The sequence below is a fragment of the Cydia pomonella genome, chromosome 5, assembly GCF_033807575.1.
Source record: "Cydia pomonella isolate Wapato2018A chromosome 5, ilCydPomo1, whole genome shotgun sequence".
NCBI lineage: Eukaryota > Metazoa > Arthropoda > Insecta > Lepidoptera > Tortricidae > Cydia > Cydia pomonella.
In genome coordinates this window covers 22,982,246-23,006,085 of record NC_084707.1, presented here as the reverse complement: position 1 = coordinate 23,006,085, position 23,840 = coordinate 22,982,246, and the positions used below count along the sequence as shown (strand labels likewise).

The following is a 23,840-nucleotide window of genomic DNA, read 5'->3' as shown; positions in this document are numbered from 1 at the left end:
GATGGGTAATCCACGACGTATATCGTCGCCAGGCGAAGCAATATCTTGTGATATTCTTGGGCCCTTTCCTCCATCTTATCTGAGAAATCAGTATCTCTTCGTATGTGCTGATTATTTCAGTAAGTATGTGACTTTGTTTCCACTACGCAACATAACTGCTAAAGCTATTGTTAAGTGTATGGAAAAAGGGATATTCCTTATACATGGGGTTCCTAAATATATATTCTGCGACAATGGTGTTCAATTTACTTCCAAAGACTTTCGAGACTTAATGTCCAAATATGATGTCCCTCATATTTTCTATAACCCTAGGTATCATCCTCAGACGAATCAAACGGAACGAGTGAACCGTGAACTAGTAAGAACCATTGCCTCATACGTGCGTTCTGATCACCGTAACTGGGATAAGAACGTATCGGAAATACAATGTGCATTGAATACAGCTCGTCACGAAGTAACTAAAAATACACCGTATTTCTTAACACATGGTCGTCAAATGATTCTAGATGGTTCCCTTTATAATAGCGAAGGTCCCATAGATCAAAACGCGCTCGAATTAGATACCAGTGGTGCTTTTTCTGAAAGACTTAAAGAGCTCAAAACTGTATTTCAAAAAGTGCGTAACTCGTTGATTGCCTCCCATGAACGTAACGCTAGGTATTATAACATGAGGAAGCGTCACGTAGAACTGGAAGAAGGACAAATCGTTTATAAAAGATGTTTCCCATTGTCAAATGCAGCAAAGCATTTTTCTGCTAAATTAGCGCCCCGTTATGACAAATGTGTCATTCATAAAAAATTGAGTCCTCTTGTATACTCTTTAAAATCCTTAGAAGGAAAACTTCTAGGTAACTTCCATATAAAAGACATTGTACGTCCTGGTGGAGCCGAGCCGTCTTCTTAGCGGTACTCGTCTTAACACCAATTGGATACTTACAGTTGAAAATATCCTATGTGATACTAAATATTGAACGTACCTACTAAACTGAATGCAGCCTGGCACAAGCTGGTTTTCATCAGACTGGGTATTTGTTCCATGTTTTTGTTTTTATTGGTATCGGGTGCACACGGACCAACATTAATCTTTCATGTGTCCTTATAAAGACATAAAACTGTAAATAATCTGAATAAACTGCAGAAACTTACTTTACTTATAAACCCTAAACGGGCCTATTACATGAAATATTATTAATTATTGAAAAAGGGACTACGTTCTCGCTAAACTCTATACTGTAACTGAACTTTTGTTTGTAATTTTAGGAATTGTGTAATAGCTAGAGAATGCAGCTTGTTACATATTTCCACTACTGTCGGTGATAGGCAATTTCTTTAATAAAGGGAAGGTTGTTAACGTTGCCGTCTTTGACGTTTTCTTTTAGGTTTAGGAAAGCGCGCACTAGGAATAAGAAGGTTCGAACCAAAATTAGTCGTTAGATTTCCTTGGTCGAACTGATCATTCACCAAGTCATAGGTATAACTTTGGTTGTAAGACTTGTTTTTCTTTATAGATTATCTATGGTTTCTTATTTACGTTTCGTAGGTTAAGGTGTTCACTTCCTATTGGGCGTATAGCATTAAAAAAAAATTTTTTTTTGAAAAAAAAAATTTTTTTTTAACCCAACTAAAGATGAACTGTAACACTTTGGGGTATCCACCCAGTGTTATAAACAGCTGAGTAGCATATTATATAGGTACTTTATAGGTTAGAAAATGGTATGTTTGTTTTGGTAAGATTTGGTAGTTGAAATGTCTTCGACACGGATGTCATAGTGGGTCAGTCAAGGACTGAGACCTGTAGTGATATTTTCAACTTTACAGATACGCTTTTAGCTATATTGAGTGGACAAAACTTACCGGAGCGTTAGGTCAGTCTGTGCGTTCACTCCGTTGCATTTTGCGCATCCATGTCGTGTTCCTGCGTTGTGCTAGGACACAGGCACTTTGTTTTCGTTGTGGTATATACATTTCACAATTGAAACACATTTTAAAACATAGAAATACCACGTATTAACAGTATGATTTCGATAAAACCGAGCAGTTGTTTATTTCAGCGGTAGACACTGACGGCTGTCAATGTCATTTGGTTTTTTTTTTTTGTCCATGGTTCCGTAACAGACGGTCGGTCACCCTTGTTGTACGACAATAAACATATACTTGTGGTTCTTTTATCTTTTTATAATTTCCAATTATTAATAAAGTCCGTATTATTTGCTTCCCAAAATGAGTAACTCTTTTTATTGTTGATGTTTCGAATTATTCCGAGGGTCAAACCGGTCAGTCGCCGTATCCATTGAATGGGTAGGTTTTCATTCATCAGTTTGTCTATGGTTTCTCGGATTGGAATTTTGATAAATCATTGTTCGATCGATCTTCAAGATGTGAAGGATATTAGAAAATCTTTCGGCAATCAATCTTAGGGGTATGTAACCTACTTGAAGGTTTTATTTCCTAAAACTGTGGTAAATTCAAGTTAGTAATCGTTAATGTAATTTTGTTACAGCTCGTCCCAAAATGTGCATAATTTAGAGTCTTAGAGCCTACCTAAAATGGCGGCTGCTAATCTTTTTCCTTCAATTTAACATAACTTGGTGAGTTTCCACACTTTTTAAATATATAAAGAAGGAAAGGCGGAGGTAGTGTGTCCTTTCGCAAATGGGTTAATATAGTGTTTTATGTGGATTTTCCAGCAAAACCTAATGTAACGTCAACCACCTCTTCGTCTTGCCACGCGGTCTGCAGGCGCCGTCGTTGGTATAGGAAATAATGGACCCGGCATAAACCCCGGTAAGTCGTTTAATCGCTTCATTGCCGTAATTTAAATCGTGCTGTGCCTCAGTTTAAAATATAATTTTTCTATAAAGCTAAACGTGTTAAAACATAATTTTTTTTTAACCTAGAACATTTTCTTTGTTCTTAGGGTTTTTTCCTGGACCCTGGTTTTTTCCTGGACCCTGGTTTTTTCCTGGACCCTGGTTTTTCCTGGACCCTGGTTTTTTCTGGACCCTGGTTCTCTAAGGCTGTGCCATCCGGTGGCAGCGTTCTTCTTGGCAGTGTCCGTGAAGTTAAGACTTTTATGAATATACCTTTAGTTAAATATGGACTCTTTACGCTGAACAGGTAACCTGTAATCCCTGTGAGCAATTGCTTACTGCTAAACATCCCCGGAGGTTGGGGCATAACTTTTACTTTAGACAGTGTTATGTTAGGAAGACAAATTTTGATATTGTTGTCCGTAGACACAGAGATGTCTATGATGTATTTAGTGTAAATTTCAAGAAATAGTGGTGTCACTAAGAAGTATTTAGTATTACTTATTTACTAATAAATAACTCGTGTTGACCGTAGCGGGTCATATATATTTAAGGAATAAACTGTGTATTAAATAAATTTGGGATTTTCATTTGGATATGTCATGCGCTTGATGAGGATAGTATCCTGGCGTCCTACCTTAAATTTTTGGATACCTATTCTCACTCCATAGTGGCCTGAACCGCGACCCTATCTATGATTGTAGTTAGCCGAAGGTATTTGTGAACTTTTCAGTAGTGAAGTTTGGTGAGTTCTGGATCACTCCATAGAAACACGTTTCCTTCTATGGAAACGGTCTTTAACAATAATAGAATCAGATCTTCTCCATATCCAGAGCTCATCCACACCTATTACAAGTTTAAGGACATTCCCGGGTCCAATTTTTCACACTTGTATCGTAATGTACTATTATTATATAAGTAGTAGTATGACATAAATTCGATCAACTTAGGATACATTTTTAAATTAATTAGTTTTCCGAGTTTTCGTGATTTGATTTTCAAACCAGAGGCTAAAGAGGGTGAAACATCGTTTCATCCTCTCTACGTTTCATCTACGTTTAATTGTTGGCAAGGTTCGCTTTGCAGTATTTTCAAATAAGAAATTATAACATGAAATGTGTGATGTCCCCAATCCGCTCCCCCCATCTGCGAACGTGGCTGTCTGTTGCCACGTGCAGTGGGACGTAAGTATATATCGTCCCACATATAAATATATATCTATCATAATAGCTATGTCTATATAATAATAGCTGTATGATAGATTTTTTGCCGCTACAGTAAGATAAATATTCTCAATAAAATTTTAACGTATGTTTTGGGCCAACCTTGGAGTCTTATGTTTGTGAAAATAGTTACATACTACACGAAGTTAAAAAACGCCAAAATTACACTTACTTTCCCCTCCGAATTTTTCATATCTCAAACCCCATAGGGGGGCATTCAAACATAAGTGTATTTGAATGTTTGCGACACACTTATCTCGAGTTCGGCCATATTTATCCCAGTTCCGTCACGTTAATGCTTTTAAGATATCCTGTTACTGGAAGAAGTAGCTTTAAATCCCTTTGAGATAAGCTTAGAACTATGTTTTTAAAGTAGAATTTTTGTAAGGATATGGTATCCGAAGATCTGACAGGGTGAGGAACACAGAGCTTCGCTCCAAAACCCGTGTCGTCGATGTTGGGATGAAGACCGCCAGGCTTAAGTGGGACTGGGCTGGACATGTCTGCCGGATGAATGATGACAGATGGGCTAAAATAGCCACTAGCTGGCATCCCCGGTGTAATCGTGGCAGAGGCAGACCGAGAAAGAGATAGCGGAACGACTTGGATGCGTTTCAGCGGGATTGGCGGGATGTTGCTCAGCACAGGGAGGATTGGAAAGCTAGAGGGGAGGCCTTTGCACAGCAGTGGGACACACAAATAGGCTAATAAAAAAAATGCTACCTATATACCTAACATTTGTATTTTTTCGTACCTACTACAAATTTTCCGTTTCAATTCAAAAGCTATTTGAGTTGTGTCTCGTGTATAACGAAGTTTTAATAAATAGCTTAAGAGGGAAGAATAGCTTTGCAATCCTAACCGAACGTAGTACATACATTATTGATGAAATTTCAATTTCGGGAGAAAACGGATTCCACTAACTAAATCCTAACAAATCACTGTGATTTTGATGTCAATCGATTCAGCATAATATACTCGTATTCTAGGTTTATAGATTTGCTTAAAAATACATAGTTTTTATAAAACAAACGTCTGAAATGTGATTAAAACTTGGTAGAATTAAGCCGTATACTTAAGAAATTTTAATTTTTATTATCTTTATTTATTTTGGGTCTTAGGTTAGGTTTCTTTTTTTCTTATTTTTATTATTATTATTAACTGATCGGCGATTGGCCCTAGTCACACCTGATGGAAAGTGAAGGCAGGGCATAAGATGGAGCTCACCGGTTCAGTAGTAGCCTATTCACTCTTGCTTTAAAGTGACCGAGGTCATATTTATCAGGGAATACAGATGGCGGGAGCGCATTCCATTCTTTAGCCGTCAGGTACCAAATTAGTTTATACTTTGAAAAAATCGAACGATTATTCCTGTTTTTTTTGCTATATTTCTTGGGATAAAAAAGGGACTTTGGTTTATTTTAAATATGATGTGGTCGAGAACTTGCAAAGATCAAAAAGACACCTTGTATAGTAAAAATTTTTACATTCTGAGACAAATCTATGTACACTTGCCATCAGATTTAACGGAGCGGTCAAGGTGCTCACAAATATCTGAACACGCCTCTATTATCAAAGCGTTAGAGCTAGTGCGTGTTCAGATATTTCTGAGCACCTCGGCCGCTCCAATATATCTGAAGCGACTGTACCTACAGTCAGATTAAAAAGTATCTTCAATTCTTCAATAACTAAACAATGTCTCTATTAGTAGAACAATTTAGACTATGCTAAGGTACTTTTGGCTTATTGTTTCCTTCGTTACTATTGATGCTGACTGTACACTACTGTCTTTATTTACAAAAAAAATACATTAACCACCACATTCGTGTTAGCATATTCTAAAAATCAAAATAAAGAAATGATAAATAGCTAAAACTAATCAAAGGTAATTAACTATAGTGAAGCAGTTCTATATACCTTACGAAAACTTTGCCTCATCATGTCATCTTCTTAAGACAAACAGAACATATATAAAACATGTACGCTGAATACAACAACATCGAGTTACAAGCGGAGAGCGATATTTGGATTGGATGTTACAAATTACCAATTCGTTTCTTAACACATTCACCTCCGAGTTGCGGTCGTAGCGCTACGTCGTAGCCGATAACATAGGTTTCCGGGTATGTAGAGAAAACGACAACGTGTGGTGATTAGCACTGAATGGACTAACGGCTCGATTCGAATAATGATTAAGACACGTTTAAGATCTTGGAAAGATCTTTAAAATATCGATAACTAGACGACATGTCAAAATGGACGTTTATTTTCGATTCCGCTATGACCCCAATAAGATCTATCTACGATATCTCTAACGTTGAAGTGACGATATCTAAATGAAAACTTATCTAAACCAGAACTTATCGTTATCGTATTTCATTCTTTGAATAGGGCCGTAAAGTGTTATTTTTAACGGTCTTCGAGCCTAGTCGGTAGGTACCTTGACTACGAAGTAGATTAGATTAACGTCAGGTGTACGTGAAAATTTAACGTCGAGTTAAAATAATATTGATGAGAGTATTATAAAATTTCCTTTTGAAAAAAATAAAGGTAAATAGTTCAAAACCTAAGAACGGAAAATAAAAGTATTTGATACAATCTACAAACGTAATTTAAGTCCACACTGTTTTTGTTTAGTTGCCCCTGCATGTTAGTTTGATATTTGAGTTTTTACGCTATTTTATAACATAGAGTCGAATTAATTAACTCTGCATGACATTTGCAAAGTATGGCTAATGTCAAATTTCTATGAACGTGTGACGTTTATAATGACACTCCCTCCACCACACACCAGAGCATATGGTGCAGCAAAAGAAGTTATGTCGCTAAAATGAGATAAAAAAACTAACTTATCTTTAAAATAAAACTAAATTAAAACAAAAAACTAATACTAAATAATATTAAAACACGTTTTTAATATTATATTTATTGTATGTGTGTTAATCTGTAAGGTATGTATGGGTCTTTGTTGCTTGAAAATAAATTATTTTTGGTTAGAGACGGACTCTAGGCAAGTACTTAATTGTGCACGTTCACCGCTCACCGTTCACCAACTTGAACCACACACCAAACCGTCTCCGCGCTTCAGACACGCCTCATCCAAAGTAAGTCGTGTCCTACATGTAGCTAAGCAAACACAGAAGCAAAGCCGAAAGCACCAGCATTACTCGACCTCTGCTCACCAGCAGTACCATTAAACCAGAGCTCAAGATACGCTGGACAACTAAAACGACACAAAATGAGGGTACAAGTAGTTTGTGGACAGAAGATTCATTAGTTTTCTTGTCGCTTTAATTGCATAGCGATCATGTTTTGTTTTTACTGTTATTTTTTTGGCCAAGGTACCTACATAATATATGTAAGCATAGATAACTCAGTCGATATAGATAAAAACCCTCCTCCTCCTTGCATCAGGTAAAATTTTAGCTCAATCGGAAATCGGGAAGTGGGTCAAGTGGGTGGGTGGGCCAAGTTAAATAAAAGCTTGTAATAAAAAAAAATACAAATAAATATTTGGAGACAATCACCTAGATTAACCTATCCTGAAACTAAGCAAAGCTTGTACTGTGGGTACTAGGCAACGATAAACATACGTAAAATAAATACATAATATCAATTTACTCTATTATAAACAGACCGCTATTATACAAGGTGCGCGTGAGCATTGCGAGACCTTTTAACTAAGCATTCCGGGTAATATTTAGAAACTAAAATGTCATATAAAATTTTCAGGATTAGGCCTAGTTTCAGAGAGAATTAAATGTTTTTCGAATTCATTCTTTCGCCATAAGTTGGTACAAAACACATTTCTGACTGCGGTATTGCTACTTTGAGGTCTAGTCTGGACATACCTATTGATAGACATCGAAAAATTTTAAATATGTATTCGAGAGGCTTCCCCCAAATAAAAAAAAATACTTTTTAGTTAATTTTAGATTGTGTTTATCAATAAAAATTACGTTTTATGTACAGGAGTGTTCAAAAAAAGGGAAAAAAAAAACAAACACAAAAATATTTTTTGGCGAATTTCACAAAAAGTCATACTTATAACATTTTTTGCTTCTGTTGCCATCAGGAATGCACCGTTAAAATCTTTCGCAATGCTCACGGGCACCTTGTATTGCACACTATTGTACTTATTGCTCAGTAAACTGCTTGAAACTCAAACGCCTAAACTAAACAACCGATGCTTTGGTCAATACACAACATGAGGGTGATTAACCAAATAGTCTACCTAAACTCAATTTCCAGTAGTGCTCGAGCGATTATCACGTCAGTGAAATCGAGCCTCAGTAATCGGACATGTGATCGCCAGTGTAATCGATTACGGATATAATGACGGGCTCTGCGTGCAAATCTGACTGGAGTTGCAACGATTTAAAAGCTACAAGTTTACTTAGGGCTTGGGCACAAATCACGCGAGGTTCGATAGGGGGGGAGGGGGTCACGAAAAAACTCACGAGAGATCACGTTAGGGGCCACGACGTATAACAACGTTTTTGACGTAGGGGGTATAAGAAAACCTCAAGTGTATTTTTCTATGGTGACCGAAACGAAGAAAAAATATCTACCACATACTTTTTCTCGGTTTTGTTAAACATAAATCTTCACTTGGCACTTCAAAATAGCGAGTCTAGACAAGATTTACTATGTACAATAACTATTTATCTTAAAATTAGATCGAACAAAAAAAATTATTAAAAAAATACAAGTGAGGTTATGTGGGGGGGGGGGGGGGGGGGGTTCGCCAAGAACCTCACCAAATATCACCAATGGGGGGGGGGGTCGCAGTGGTACCAATTTATTTTACTGGCTGACTCTTTGAAAACAGACTTTGAATGTCAACGAATGTCTTTGTCATGTAAAGAAGAAAAGATTTCTAAAATGGAATTTAACGTGAGACAGCATTAAGGTCATTTTTCGGCTTAACTCACGTGTGTGTGGCCATCGTGAACGCTGTTTGCTCTGTACCCCTAGTGTAAATTTAGTCGATAGCGAAACGTGACGTACGCGTTTGCGTTAAGTCTCATTTTGTATGGGTTTTTGAACAGCGCGCCAAGCGGGACGTTTTGGAAAATCAAAAATCTCATACAAAATGACACTTAACGCAAACGCGTACGTCACGTTTCGCTGTCGAAAATATTTACACTAGGGGTACTGTTAGTGTTTGAAAAAGGAGAAATATATCACGCGAGTAACTGAAAACACGTGAGATAAGCCGTAAAATGCAGAGAATATTCCGCAATTATTATAGGTAAAAAACTTAAGTAAGTCACCTGTTGTATGTAGTTGTGACGTGTTCGAATAGATAATACATGTTTAAAAGACACACAATCAAAAAAAATGTCTAATCGAACACGTCACAACTACATACAACAGGGACTTACTTAAGTTTTATACCTATAACGATTTTATAACAAACCTGCCAAATAAGATTGTCAAAGATGCAATGCATTTAAAATAAAACGTCGAAGATAAAGATGAAGAATTTTTCGAAATTAGTCGTTGACCTATAACCGGTAGTGACATTTTATTTGACCTGTATCTGTCAATTTCTTTAAAATCATAGACATCAGATTCAATAGATGAAGCGAAAGCCAGATGTCATCGTCATCACGTTTAAAATATGGCATCTATCAAAACTATGATGGTTTTGCCAATGTCAAGTATCGTTGTTCAGTAGTAACTTTTACGTGTACTCTGTTGATAGGTAGTTGCTTTTACGAGTAGTAAAGAGATAGCTGGAACTGGACTTTACTAAAAGCCACAATGGACGATGGTATTTGATTAAAATATAGTTAAATGCATTTCAAGATTAGTTTTTCATTAGCTGCATACTTCCACGATAGTTCACTGCTCTCACGTCTCTTCGCCATCTTGAATCTCAACGACAACCCCGTCAATTTCTTTAATAATTTAAAATGAGTGACGGAATAAATGTAATAATCGCGACAGTAATGCAGCGACAAACTTCACTCATTTTATCAAGGAAATTGACAGATACCTATAGCTCTCCACCGAACACTGTCTATGATCGTAATATGATAAGATTCATATACTAGCCGTGTCTTATCCAACCTCGACATTGGCAGAAACATCAACACCTTGATGGAGCCATAACACGAAAAATTTATAGATACCTATAGCCGAATGCAGGTGCAGTTAACATCCGAATGTTACCTTTACTATGTCCCAACTAATCACTTACCGATTTCACGTGTTTACGGTGTTTATCTGTTGAATTTGCAGTTAAGGACATTAGGGTGTATGCTGCAGCCAACGGCGATTGCTGCTGGGTAATGGGGCCAGGATGTAATCATGTAACAGAAGATTAGGACGCAAGCAACGAGCAACTGTACTGGTATATGTATAATCTATATATATAATACTGTACCGTTATCAAAATATGTACACTAAATTCGCTATTAATACATGATTTCGCTTGAACTAACATTAAATCATATTTCCACTAAATATTGTAGCCTTGTATTCATAGGCGTATTCAACATTATAGGATTTGGAATATGTTTTAGTGTAGTTTTCATAATAATAAAATTATAAGGTGGTAAGTTGAGGACGGGAGCGATTTTTTATTTTAGAACTTTTAGTTTCTTACTTCTAAGCATTTTTTTATACACGTCTCTTGATTGTAAGATCAATGAATATATATTTATTAGTAAATGTATTCATTTAATATTTTACTTGGGCGAAGTTGATCACAAACGGTGAAGTTACGGTTGCCTACGGTAGATACCTTTGATGATGAGTTTGGAATAAAAACAGTCTATTCGTAACTACTTGCAGAAAATTTCATCTCCGTTTCGTCTCGTCGGCTAAAAAATTACCAGGTGTTTAGTTATACTTGTACCCGTACCATGAGCCACTGACAGTGTCAAAACTGACATATACGCTATCGAGAACGTCATTTACTTTCTATACATCTCGCTCGCACTTATATGCGAGTACGAGCGAGATCCATAGAAAGTAAGTTACCTTCTCGAACGGAACTGGTGGTAGCCACACTAGACTTAAAAGAATGACACTAGAAATTCTTGGCATTCCCACATTATCCCCATAAAACTTTTACTATTTCTCGTCTAGTCACATTAACGAAGGTGCCAGACATCCTAACGTTTATTTTGCTTTGAAAATAGGCCAGTAAAAGTGCCGAGTCATGGGCTATCCCTAATAGGGTGAGCTTGACCTGACCTGATAGAGGGCAAAAGGTCCGGTGACTTCGCGCTTATACCAAACTGATACTGTTTGTTAAACTGTAACTGTGTCGTCAAAACACAAATATAGTAATTATTATTGTTATTAAATGGTTTGACTTTAGAAGTACTTTATATATTTCGCTGTTTTAAGTGTATTTTTTATCTTTATCTTATACCTTTAAACGAGCAATTCTTGTATATATATATATCAATCAATCGGGTAAACAATCGATCTAGATTAGTCTTATGTTTGGGAAAACGCGTGTTTTCGAGTTTTCATGCGTTTTTCTTTCGACGCAGAATATGGTCGCTAATTTCGTGTTGCCAACCACTGTCCGTCTGGTCCAGCGGGTTAAGACGCGGACTGCTAAACGCGTGTTACGGGTTCGAATCTCGCCCGGTGACTAACTTTTTTTTTTTATATGTTCAAGTTTATATATAATTTTTTAATTTTTATTGTTTTAGACAAGTTTAATTTACAAAAAAATGTAGTTAAGATTATCACCTATACACCACCATATTACAATAAATAGTTATAACCGAGCTAAGCTCGGTCGCCCAGGTACTTTATGTTAAATCTCCGAATGTTGTTTAAAATAATTATGTAAAACATATTTTTAAATGTGACATCCTTAGGTTAGTTAGGATATTTATCAGTCTTTTGTCAAATGTTATTTTAAATTTCATTTTGAATGTTACGCATGATTTAGGCTAAGTTTATTTTATAGTATAAAATTTTGCATGATACTGGTATCTTATAATAGCAAATAAAGAAACAAATAAAAACAAAATAAATTATAAAGGCAAATTCAATTTTACATAATTAAAAAAAAAGACTTTAATGAGGAAGACCGGTGAAAGAACGATTATTGTTGATTTTGGATTTCATACAATTAAATTAAAAAGACAGCGTCCTACTCCTAATTATGTAGAAATGGAGGTAACATGTGTCTTTTGTCACTGCACCCACCTTGATACATTTCAGATTTGCCCCATGGTCGACTGGTAAGATACACGATACACGCAATAGGGTATTCGACTGTATTTAAAATAAATTATTTCACACCATGCATTAAATAAAGCACCAGATAATTATTAAATAAACTTAATAGGATAGAAATATAAATATGTGCCTTGAAAACCTAATTGCTTGATAAATATGCAAAGAGAACAAATTGCCAAACGTGAACTATGCATCGTTGAAGAGTTCCGTTCTGGTCATCATCAGCAGTTCTACTTCATCAAATGTCACTTCTGCTTACTATCAAGCAGGCCAGTAAGGTAATATGAAAAAAAGGCATTTGAAAAGAGGTAATTATTTATGCTTATTTCATTATTTACTATGTCACATTAAAAAAAAACATCTACAGTGTAATTTAAACAACCTTAAATGAACCTAATAAATAATTCAGTCCGACCTGGGCATTATCTCGCATGTATCTCAACAATCTCAGAGCTGCGAAATTAATCCTCCCCGGAGGCCTTCACCTTATCCTGACATTCTTCAGACACACAACATAGTTGCTTAAGGAGCCACAGATCGTACCAGTAGATGTAGCATACGACTCGCGCCCATCACTAGTAGACCCGCGATTTAATCTGCATGGGATGACGATGATGATAAAAATTATTATATAAATAATAAATAAATACTAAAGGACACTCTTACACAGATGGACAAAGTCCCACGGAAAGGCTTGTGTTGTGGGTACTTGGACAACGATGTATATAATAAGCAAATATTTACATAGAAAACACCAATGACTCAGAAACAAATATTTGTGCTCATCACACAAATAAAAGCCCTCACCGGGATTCGAACCCAGGAACATCGGCTTCATAGGCAGGGTCACTGCCCACTAGGCCAGACCGATCGTCAAAGTGTCATATGTCCTACCCCGAGCCTTAAACCTTATTTTTTATTTTATTTATTTATTAAGAAACAAACCACCAATATTGTAGACTACGGTTTCCTTATTTAAAATATGTGAACCTAAACATTAAAATATTCAAGTACTTATACGAGTTATCGATATGAATCATTGATAACATAAACGGTATGTTAATAAGCACTGCCAGAAAACTTGCAGAGTTACTTTCGCATTTATAATATTAGTAGTGATTGGTACTTTTGTATCTATTAAATAATAACTAGTAGTTTGCTGTAGTTGCTTTGCGGCAAAATCGCCCTACCTTGTTAAGCTTCCGACCGGTCCTCCTCATATTTTATGTTGATAAATATTTGTATTTGTAAATACGAGCCACGTTCGTGCCAAATTTAATAAATAAATTATTAATCATTAAAAACATGGAGCTTACAAACAAGAAATGTACGTTGTTCCTAAAACCTCGCTTCGGTCGATCGAATATTTTTAAGTTATTTTAACTACGTCTGCATTAGTCGCCTGCGAAAAAAAAAACAAAAAAAAACTGGCCAAGTACAAGTCGGACTCGCGCACGAAGGGTTCCGTACCATCATCTATATTTTTTAGTATTTGTTGTTATAGCGGCAACAGAAATACAGCATCTGTGAAAATTTCAACTGTCTAACTATCACGGCTCATAAGATACAGCCTGGTGACAGACAGACAGACAAACAGACAGACAGACAGACAGAAAGACAGCCGGACAGACAGACAGACAGACAGGCAAATAGATGGACAGACAGACGGACGGACAGCCGAGTGTAAGTAATAGGGTCCCGTTTTACCCTTTGGGTACGGAACAAATATTAAGGTTACATCCTAATTGCAACATCCCAGCAATGTGTTAACAATTAGAATTTAGCCTTTATGGCCACCTACACTAGCGTCTTTTGAGCGTCGGAGTCTAGTCAGTGCTATGGAAAATGGAATCCCTGTACAGATACGCTACGCCAACGTTGCGTCGAGCAGCAGCCATAGAGTTGACTAGACGCCGACGTTCGAGAGACGCTTGTGTAGGGTGGCACTTAAAGCGCGGCAAATGTTTCATAATACGAAGTCTAATGAAAGGAAATCTATAGCGTGAACCCTCGTTACATAGTAGCAATATGTAATATTATCATAACTTTAGATAAGTTATAATTTAGTCAAACAAATATTAAGTTTGAGCTGGAGTCCCACGCTAGCCAAAGACGAATAGGGGACTTCATACAGATTTAACCGTTTGACCGCTAAAGACGTCAACAGATGTGCGCATCTGTTGACATGTTTGGCGGTCAAATAATTTTACACCCTCTGGTCGCATAACATTGTTTGGATAACATTACAAGTCATAAAAATCTTTAGTCAGAATTATTCCTGAGCATAACTGGCTTTTTGTCATAAATGAGTTATTCATATTTTTTATAGTCATTATTCAATTCGCATATAATTTTAGGATAGGTTCGTAAGGTATGCATAAAAAATATATGACAACTGCTATATAGCTCATCAAATATTATGGCTAAAAATGTATGACACGATATAATTTAATATGATTTTTCATTTGTACGCGCAATGATGATTATGACACACGTTGTTATGCGTACCGTAAAACCACCCAACTATAGTCCAAAGCACCCAACTATGGTCCACAAATAAACTAATTTTTTTTCGTTCAGGTGTGTATTTTACTATATTTTTGTAGATCTAAGGCAAAGTATGTTTATAAATGGAAGGTAAAACTAGGAGTAAACCAAATGGAACATTGGTATAGATACTTAATTTTTTTTTACTTGTGGTTTTAGTTGCAGTATTGGACTATAGTTGGGTGGTTTTACGGTATCAATGATATTATTATGACTTAAACTTTTATGCAACCAAATATAGACCCGGTAAGCGTGTGGGTTATAGATATTTACGATGGTGCGTTATACATATATGGGTTGTAAATGCCTGAAATAAATGATTATTTAACTAAATTTATATATAATAGACGTGATATTCAAAGGGTTAACAGTAGATTGTTAACCAAGGGATAAAACCACCTATTTCTGTCGAAGTAGTTTAGTCCGAAACTGAAATGCCAATGGAGCTGTTCACCCGGGTCAAACACTCTACTTTTTATTTCGAATAAGTACGAGGAAATGAAATAGATGTGCATTTAAAAGGGGTACCTTAATATTATAATCTGCTTAACGATTGTTGGAGAATCATGAGGTACAATGATTCTCCGACAATCGTTTAGCAGATTATTTATTCGCAGACGTTTCGCCGAACATCGTTTCACAGAGTGATTTTTTTCTAGATGTAACTTTTGGCCGACTAACGTTTGGTAGACTCTTGGTTCACATACCGTTCAGTTCGCTTCTGTGTAAATTAGCAGAACTATTATTGAAAGAATTTCATTTGGCAGAGTAATAATTATCGTTTAACGTTTACTCGAATAACGTTTCACATTTTCACTTAATTTAAAAAATATTTCTGCCAAGCAACAAGCTTAACCCCAGAATCGGCATGAAATTACTTTGTCAATCTTGGTAATCAATACCTACTAATTTTTAAACAGTAAAGATTTACGAGCTGGTGTGTTAAAAAGTAAAACATCACATAAAATCTAGACGTAGACTAGTTTAATCATTTGGTCCAAATTTCGGGGTTATACAGATGGTGATTTATATAAATTATTATATTAGTAGTTTGCAGTGGTAAAAGGTGGGAAAAAACAGTAGTTACCACTGGTAACAACTTGGTGGTAACTAGTAGGAATAACCCTTAATTTATTATACCTAGACCAATTAGTAATCCAACCAGTAACTCAAGTATAAAATTACAAACCTAAAAGCAGCCTTACAAGCCACAAATTAATTTAACCCTTAGATTTGTAACGGAATCACGGCACAATTCAACAATAAAAACAAACTTGCATTTAACTTTAAACTCTTAACAAAGGTTTGATTATTTTAGTTATTTCTTTCTGGCTCGGCCCTTCTAACGAAATTGAAGATACAGTGAAATTATTGTAATCAGTATTTTGACTTCCGCAATGAATGTCTCACGTTTGACCGACCCGGGGTCAGGCCGGGGCGTCCGACATTTTGTTTTCTAAAACAGCACGTGATCACCCATCACCCGTCATAGAAAACAAAGTGTCGGACGCCCCGGCCCGACCCCGGGCCGGTCTAGAGTGAGTCATCCGTAAAATCACCCAACTATAGTCCAGATGTAAACAATGGTCCAAAAGTAACTTGACTATCTTCGTTCAAGTGAAAATATTATTATAATTTCACAGTTGTAAGGCAAAACATTTTCTCTAAAGGACCAAACCAAGTTGCCAAGCGGACCCCAGGCTCCTATGAGCCGTGGCAAAAATGCCGGGACAACGAGAGGAAGAAGAAGAGAAGACAAACATTTTCCCAAAAGGATGAATTTACGTTTACGCAGCGAACACCAAAACTATGATTGATTGCTTAATTACGTGTTGACTTGGGGACCATTCGAGCCACAGGCCAATTCGAACGTACACTGACATCAAAATGGTATTTAAATGATGTTCATTCAGTTAATTATCATGCTTTTCGCTCATACTTGGTTTTACGGTCATTGTTTTAACAACAAATAAAAACTAAACGAGCGGCAAAACCATTTGAGTTTTGAGTCATATTTTAAAATGTGTTGGTAATCTTCAACGGCTGCTTTTAATTGCATGCTTAAAATCGTCATATTATTTAGTAAATACCGTAAGTGTTTTTTGATCCTTACAATTCATTGAATTGGCTGTTTTGAAAACAAGAAAAACTGTATATACTGAATTACTGGGTACTTTTCCACCTGAGATATCATCCTTCCCATTGCTTGGGGTCAGCACCAAAGCAATATACTCTACCGTCAAAAAGTTTAAGACCAATCCCAAAATGTGCAATTTTTTTACGAAAATACTACTTTGCAGTAGGTACCTTCAATCGGAAAAAATAAAGCGTACAACAATTTATTAATCAGGATTTAAAAAAAAGGTATATAACAATATACAGTTCAACATTTTTCTCATCGAAAAATCCTGGACGCTTTTCCGTTTCAGAGTAGTCTTGACATTCTTTCTACGAGTTTGTGTAGTAGCGTTTCTTGGCTAATGAGTTTCCACTCATATTGATTATTGCAGTGTCTCCCATAGAGTTTTTGCTGATGTCGATCATTGTTTTCGGACCCTACGTTCGAGTTCCTCCCATGAAAGCTCGTTCGGTTTAAGGTTAATTGCGGGGGCCTTGCTGTTCTTTATCAGCTGTGTAGTATCTACAGATCTTTGCTGAATGTTTGAGATCATTGTCTTCGTGCAAAACAAATGGGTTACCGTTCAAATGTGTTCTTGAAAATGAAATAAAAAATTGTGTTTGGTCTTAAACTTTTTGACGGTAGTGTATTAACAAAGATTCTTATCTTGTGCCCCCAGAATTGCCATCGCCCTTAACTCGGCTAACTTATTTTTGCCAATAATTCTGCGGATTCCAGCCACTGTTCTTATTTAAGGAACTTTTTCCGCGGTCTTTTAATTTGGTGTCTTTACGAAATAACTTTTTTGGTCTTATAAGGAGAACTTCAATTATGGTAATGGTTATGAGGTCGCGTTTTGGGCACAAACATTTTAACAACATAGCCGTTGTGAACCAGCAACATTTCTGTTTGTTCTAGAAATGTTCGGTCATTTATAAGTAAATATTTATGCTTTTATTACCCTTTAGAATACGCTTAGCTACAATTTGATTATTTGCCGTTAAAGTGGTGACATTTATTCTAAAATAGGTACTTGAACTAAAGCTCGGAACCGGTTTACCGTAAATACCGGTTTATCTCGGTATTACTCCGAATTTTCAAAAGAACGCGGACGTTTTAAGAACTTAATTGTAATCTAAGTAAACCGGTTTATTCGACGAGCGACGAGACAGCCGGCCAGCTTGGTGTGCTGCGTAAATATAGACACCGACATAAGAAAAAACCGGTTGTTATAGTTCTAAACCGGCTAATCAGAGAAGATATTCATGGAAATGTTCTCCTGAAAACTGATTTAAAAACGGTTTTACGAACGAAACCGAAATCAAAAAGTTTTTCGCCGGTTTGGAAATTTTACCGCTTTCCGAGCCTTGACTTGAACATTTGGAGAAATAAATAATGAATTATTTGGCTTTCGAGAAAATTGCTGTGACAAACGGATAGACACCGACGTTGATCCCATTAGTTTTCGAGAACCATGTTAAATAAATTGATAATTATTTACACAATTTGACTAAACCACTTCACAGGTAAGTTGGGGACCAAAAAAGTTCGTGCGGTTATAATAATAAAAATCAGTCTTGTAGATTTATTTGTAAAACTATTTATTATTATAAGCACCCTCGCATTCTACAATTCTTTCCCAACTAAATACAAGTTTATATATCCCGTCCTTGTTAAAGCTGGTAAGATAGACGATCTTCGGCGTCAACTCTATGGCTGCTACTTGACGCATCGTTGCTTGGCGCAAATACACAGCGATGTCATTTTCCATAGCGCTGACTAGACGCCGACGCTCAGAAGACATTGTAGGGTGGCCCTATGTATTACCCATTTTAACATTACAAAGATAAAAATACAACAATTCAATAATAACACAAGACACACACACACACAAGACACAAGCTCAACTAGGGGGGGCGGATTTAGGGTCGGCAACGCGCATGTAACTCCTCTGGAGTTGCAGGCGTACATAGGCTACGGTGACTGCTTACCATCAGGCGGGCCGTATGCTTGTTTGCCACCGACGTAGTATAAAAAAAAAAGACTATTTAAAGCCAAGTCAAAAAGTCCCCCGAGGTTTTTATTTTTTATTGATAAAAATGTTTACATGACATTACAGTTGAACCAATGCGTCACGAAACTTAGACTAACAGCAATAATAATTATAAGCATTAGCAATTATAAAACAATAATGGCAGATTGACAAATTAAATTGGAACAGTTGAGCACCTAGCATCCATCGCCTCACAGAATCTCAAGACTACACACTGCCCGAGTTGTCCCCGGCGCAAAGGTATCCATCACACTAGCCGTGTTACCACGTTGAATAGCGGTGGACAATCTTTGCACCAGGTAGGTTCCATCCCTAACTGTCATATTAAGACATAACAGTTAACTAAAAGGGTTGTCGTTGAGATTCAAGTTGGCGAAGACGTCTCGAGAATATTTTTTGTGTTTTGCTCATTAATGTCGTTTAATGTGTAATATTGATAGCTTATTATGCAGTGAACTATCGTGGAAGTGTGCAGCTAATGAAAAACTAATCTTGAAACGCATTTAACCTTGTTCAACACCCGGCAATCCATGGTGGCGTTTAGTAAAGTCCAGCTATCTCTTTACTAAAAGCAACTACCGAACAACTTCATCCTATACGAGCACACTTAAAAGTTACTACAACACTTGACATTGGCAAAATCATCATAGCCATATTTTAAAAGAAGAAGATTTATAGTATTTTATGCAACAGTTGTATAAGAAGGGTCAAAAAAGGCGAGTGGCGTGAGTTACAATGTGAGCCGGAGCCGAAGGCGTAGGCGAACATTGTAAAGGAATACGCCACGAGAATTTTTTGACCTACTTATACAACGTTGCATACAATATTTTTCCTACGAGTCAACAAAAATAAATCTTAATTTAGGTAAACAAATTACAGCAAAAGTATATAGCCAAGACGCGCGAGCATACCTTGTTACGCGCCCGGCCCGCCCCGGGCCGCGGCCGGCCGGTCGGCGACACCTCCTCGTAACTCATGAGGCCCTGGTACTTGCTACTTGCTAAATTAATTTTTTAGACAGTTTTTTCTCATATTTGGCCACCGTAGCCTACGGAGATTAACAAGCAACGCTAAGCGGTCTTCGTAGTCTATGGGTGTTGCTATATTACGGGTGTCACATGCGTGATTCTGACTTATGAAGTAATTAATTTTACTATGCAACCAAATGAATATTTTGTAAGTTGGCAGCAATGCACTTAGTTTAAAACTGTATTCGTTTTGGTTTTGTTAGGTTGGTAGCCATTAATCGCAGTAACGTTATAGCTTATAAAAACACAAGAGCTTTTATGAGGAATAGACAATATAGACTTTTCTTGAAATCTTTTATGTATGTTCTTATATTCGTGTTAATGAATGCATAAATGACAGATAACAGTAGAGGAGTAGGAAAACTAATATATAACTGTCATGAAGGTAAAACGAAATAGAAAACGTTGCAAAACCCAACGTCAAGAAACACCAGCTTAATAAGCAACGGGATTTTATTAAAATGAAATAAAATTAATTTAAATGCTAATGAGGTTGAATCCAAGCTTCTGATGTAGTGCGCTCAGGGGACCCGCGAAACGGATTGCCTAGCCGGGATACTGTATTTAGTATTTTAGGTGGATAAATCTGGTGTCTATCCTTAGCTATCATAAACTATTATTGGGTAAATAATTTACTTTTTAGGCTTAAAAGGCAGAGACATTATTTTAAAACAGATGACTTTTAGAGAAGAAAGAATATAAAAACATATTTTTTTAACGATTTCGTTAGTTAACGGTTGTCTGGAAAAACGCTTTTTTGGCTTTTAAGACCGCCTGTTGATACTTTTATTTACTTAAATTACTAGATGCACTGAATCGTTATTTTTTAATGAGTTGTATATTTGTTATTGTATTTATTGGCGCCAAAGGTACACTTTGCACAAAAAAAAAAATACCTGGTCGAACTTCTAAAAACGATTCTGTAACGGTTCGCAAGTCTAATTTTTTATGTAAGTTTGTTACAAAATATTTTGTTACTGCCATGCAAACATTTCTTTCATTGTTTTCATCGGTGACAAACAAGCATACAGCCCGCCCGATAGTAAGCGGTCACCGTTGCCCAAGGACGCCTGCAAATAGGGTGTTAAGTGCGCGTTGCCGATCCTTTAAAAACCTGTATACTCCTTTTTCGAAGAATCTAGAAAATTGAGAAAACCTCCATTCCATAGCCGAAGCGTCTGCGGGAGGAAATATAAGTAACTTAATTCATATTTAATTTTAACAGAAATTTACTTCTCGACCAAATAGTGTTTTTCTTAAAAGTTTCTCATACAACCCGAAGATTAGAATGATTTAACGACCTAACTCCCATAAAAATATGGTACCCAAGTCTCCACGGCCATTGCCAAGGCTACGAAAGGTTTTACGACCCCCAGATCTCGGCAGGCTTGCCTTAAATTTATGGGGCCTATTTGGATTAAGGCTGTCTCATACTGAGATGTTTAATAAGGTCTTATACTGATGTTTTATACAGCTATTACAGTTTAAAGACCTTTTGTGGAACGCAGGGTTTTAATTGGTTGTTAATTTTATATCCGCAAAAATTTTGTAGCGTTAAATTTAAATTGGGTACTTGACACATGTTGAATATTAGCGCACATCTGCGAGGACCTACTTTGTGAAGCTTGAGGTAATGACGGTCATATCATTGTTTATATACAACTCTGTGTTGGAAATTCACAAGAATGCAAGCACTTTACTTAAGCGTTCGGATTGTCACAATTATAATACAAGGAACAGTAGTAAACTAATACTTCCATCACTTAGATTAAAAAAGTGTCAAAAACAGGGAATTTTCATAAAAATAAAGCTATTTAATAAACTGCCCACAAATGTCACAGATTTACCTTATAATGTATTCAAAAACACGGTCAAGACTTTTTTTTCAAAACCATGCCTTCTATTCGATTACTGAATATTTATCATTACAAAATATTTTAATTGAAGCAAATTGTAAATAGATTTTTAATATTATTAATCGTATTTACTTCGTATAGTAAATTCATAGTGTAGAATATTGTGAAATACTGACTTACCATGTAATGATCATGTTACATTATGGTTAATAAATAAACTAAACTAAACTAAACTTATATAATGTGACGTCACATCACATTATCATTTTGTTAGAGGCGTTTCAATCGTCGAGTGCGAGCGTCAGACTTTAACTCTAATTTCTAAACTTTGTGTTGCTTAAATGCCATGAGTCCTATATAGACATTTGATCCTCAGGAAAATCAAGATTGTTTTGACATTATTTACAAAAAACTGTCAAGTAGCCAATTGGCTTCTAAATTATGTTTTATATGTATTATGCTTATAAGATAATTATATGAAGCTTGTTTTATATTGAATTTAATTTATGTCGAATGGAAACTTCTTCAAACTTGAGACAAAGACGGGTTAAAAAAAACTGTAAACAGGGGAATCATCAGTTCTGGAGATGCGGAATAACTTACCGCAATAATTAAATTATACTGGTTCTGAATTACTCCTTGTTGAGCGTCCACAGATCGGCGGCACTTTGGATATTGATGTGCTTGAATTATATGGATCTCACTTTCCTTTATATATTTATTTGTAGTGCATGCAATATCGTAATTTGTGGTTTTTTTCTCTTCAGACATTGAAATGTGTCATGTACATATACTTCTTTTTCCGCCTTGCCGTTTATTTGAAAACCCGACAAGGAGGTCAGAATAGATAATAAAAAAGGTTATATTTATGCGGCGCAAACATTCCCCCGGCCTTAAAAGGAATAGTTTTCAAAAGTTATTTAAATAAATCATTTACTACATAATAGCATCCTTATTGCTCAGAGAAAACTAAATAAACATAAACAAATTAGGCCTACATAACTTAATAGAAATAACGAATTACTAATAGAAATACATATATTATTGAGAAGGCAAAGGACATAATTTTACTAAAGGTCTTTTGAGTATGCCTGATTTGGTTTTAACCAAAGCAACTCTGGCAATACCATCCTTGCCCGGCATAAGTTTAGTTATAAGACCTAACGGCCAATGTAAAGGCATAACATTCTCTTGAAGAATAACTACAACTGTTCCTTCCTTAACAGGCTGAGAAGGAGTATTCCATTTTTGTCTGGTTTGCAACGTGTGCAAATACTCATCGCGCCACCTCTTCCAAAATGATTGTGTTAAACGATCTAATAATTGATATCTTTGCAAAAGATGATCAGATGTTACCTCTGCAACAGACGCAGCTGGAAGATATTTCAATGGAGTAACATTAAGAAAATGAGCTGGTGTCAATGCGGAAGGCTCAGCGGGATCAGAGCTTAACACGGATAGTGGCCTAGAATTTAATAAAGCCTCAATTTCACATAGAACTGTCATTAATTCCTGAAATGACAAAATTTGTTTACCTATAGTACGATACAAGTGTAATTTGACGCATTTAACATTACTTTCCCAACATCCTCCAAAATGTGGAGCACTGGGGGGAATAAATCGCCAAATTATCTTATTGGCTGATAGTTCATTTTCCCAAGCCTCTCTATACTCATTCGCAAGGAAATTATGAATTTCTTGCAAATATGTATTGGCTCCCTGGAAGTTTGTTCCGTTATCGCTGTATATGTATTTAACAGGACCGCGTCTGGATAAAAACCGCTTAAATGCTGACATAAAACTGGCTGTACTTAAGTCAGTTGCAAGTTCTAAATGAATTGCTCGCGTTGTGAGACATGTGAATAAGCACAAATAAACCTTTTGACTCTTCACACCCCTTCGTCGAACAGGTGTACAATACAAAGGACCAGCGTAATCGCAACCAGTATGTATAAAGGCTTTCTCAACTTGATTTACCCTACATGCT

The 23,840-nt window shown here is 36.3% G+C and overlaps 1 long non-coding RNA gene across 1 annotated transcript in view; it reads left to right on the top strand.

Moving 5' to 3' along the window:
* LOC133518126 (uncharacterized) overlaps positions 1-23,840 on the top strand; it is a 144,434-nt gene that overhangs the window by 15,687 nt on the left and 104,907 nt on the right. The window contains exon 2 of the long non-coding RNA XR_009799444.1: positions 10,283-10,394. This is a non-coding gene — a long non-coding RNA (uncharacterized LOC133518126). The remainder of the gene's footprint in view (positions 1-10,282; positions 10,395-23,840) is intronic.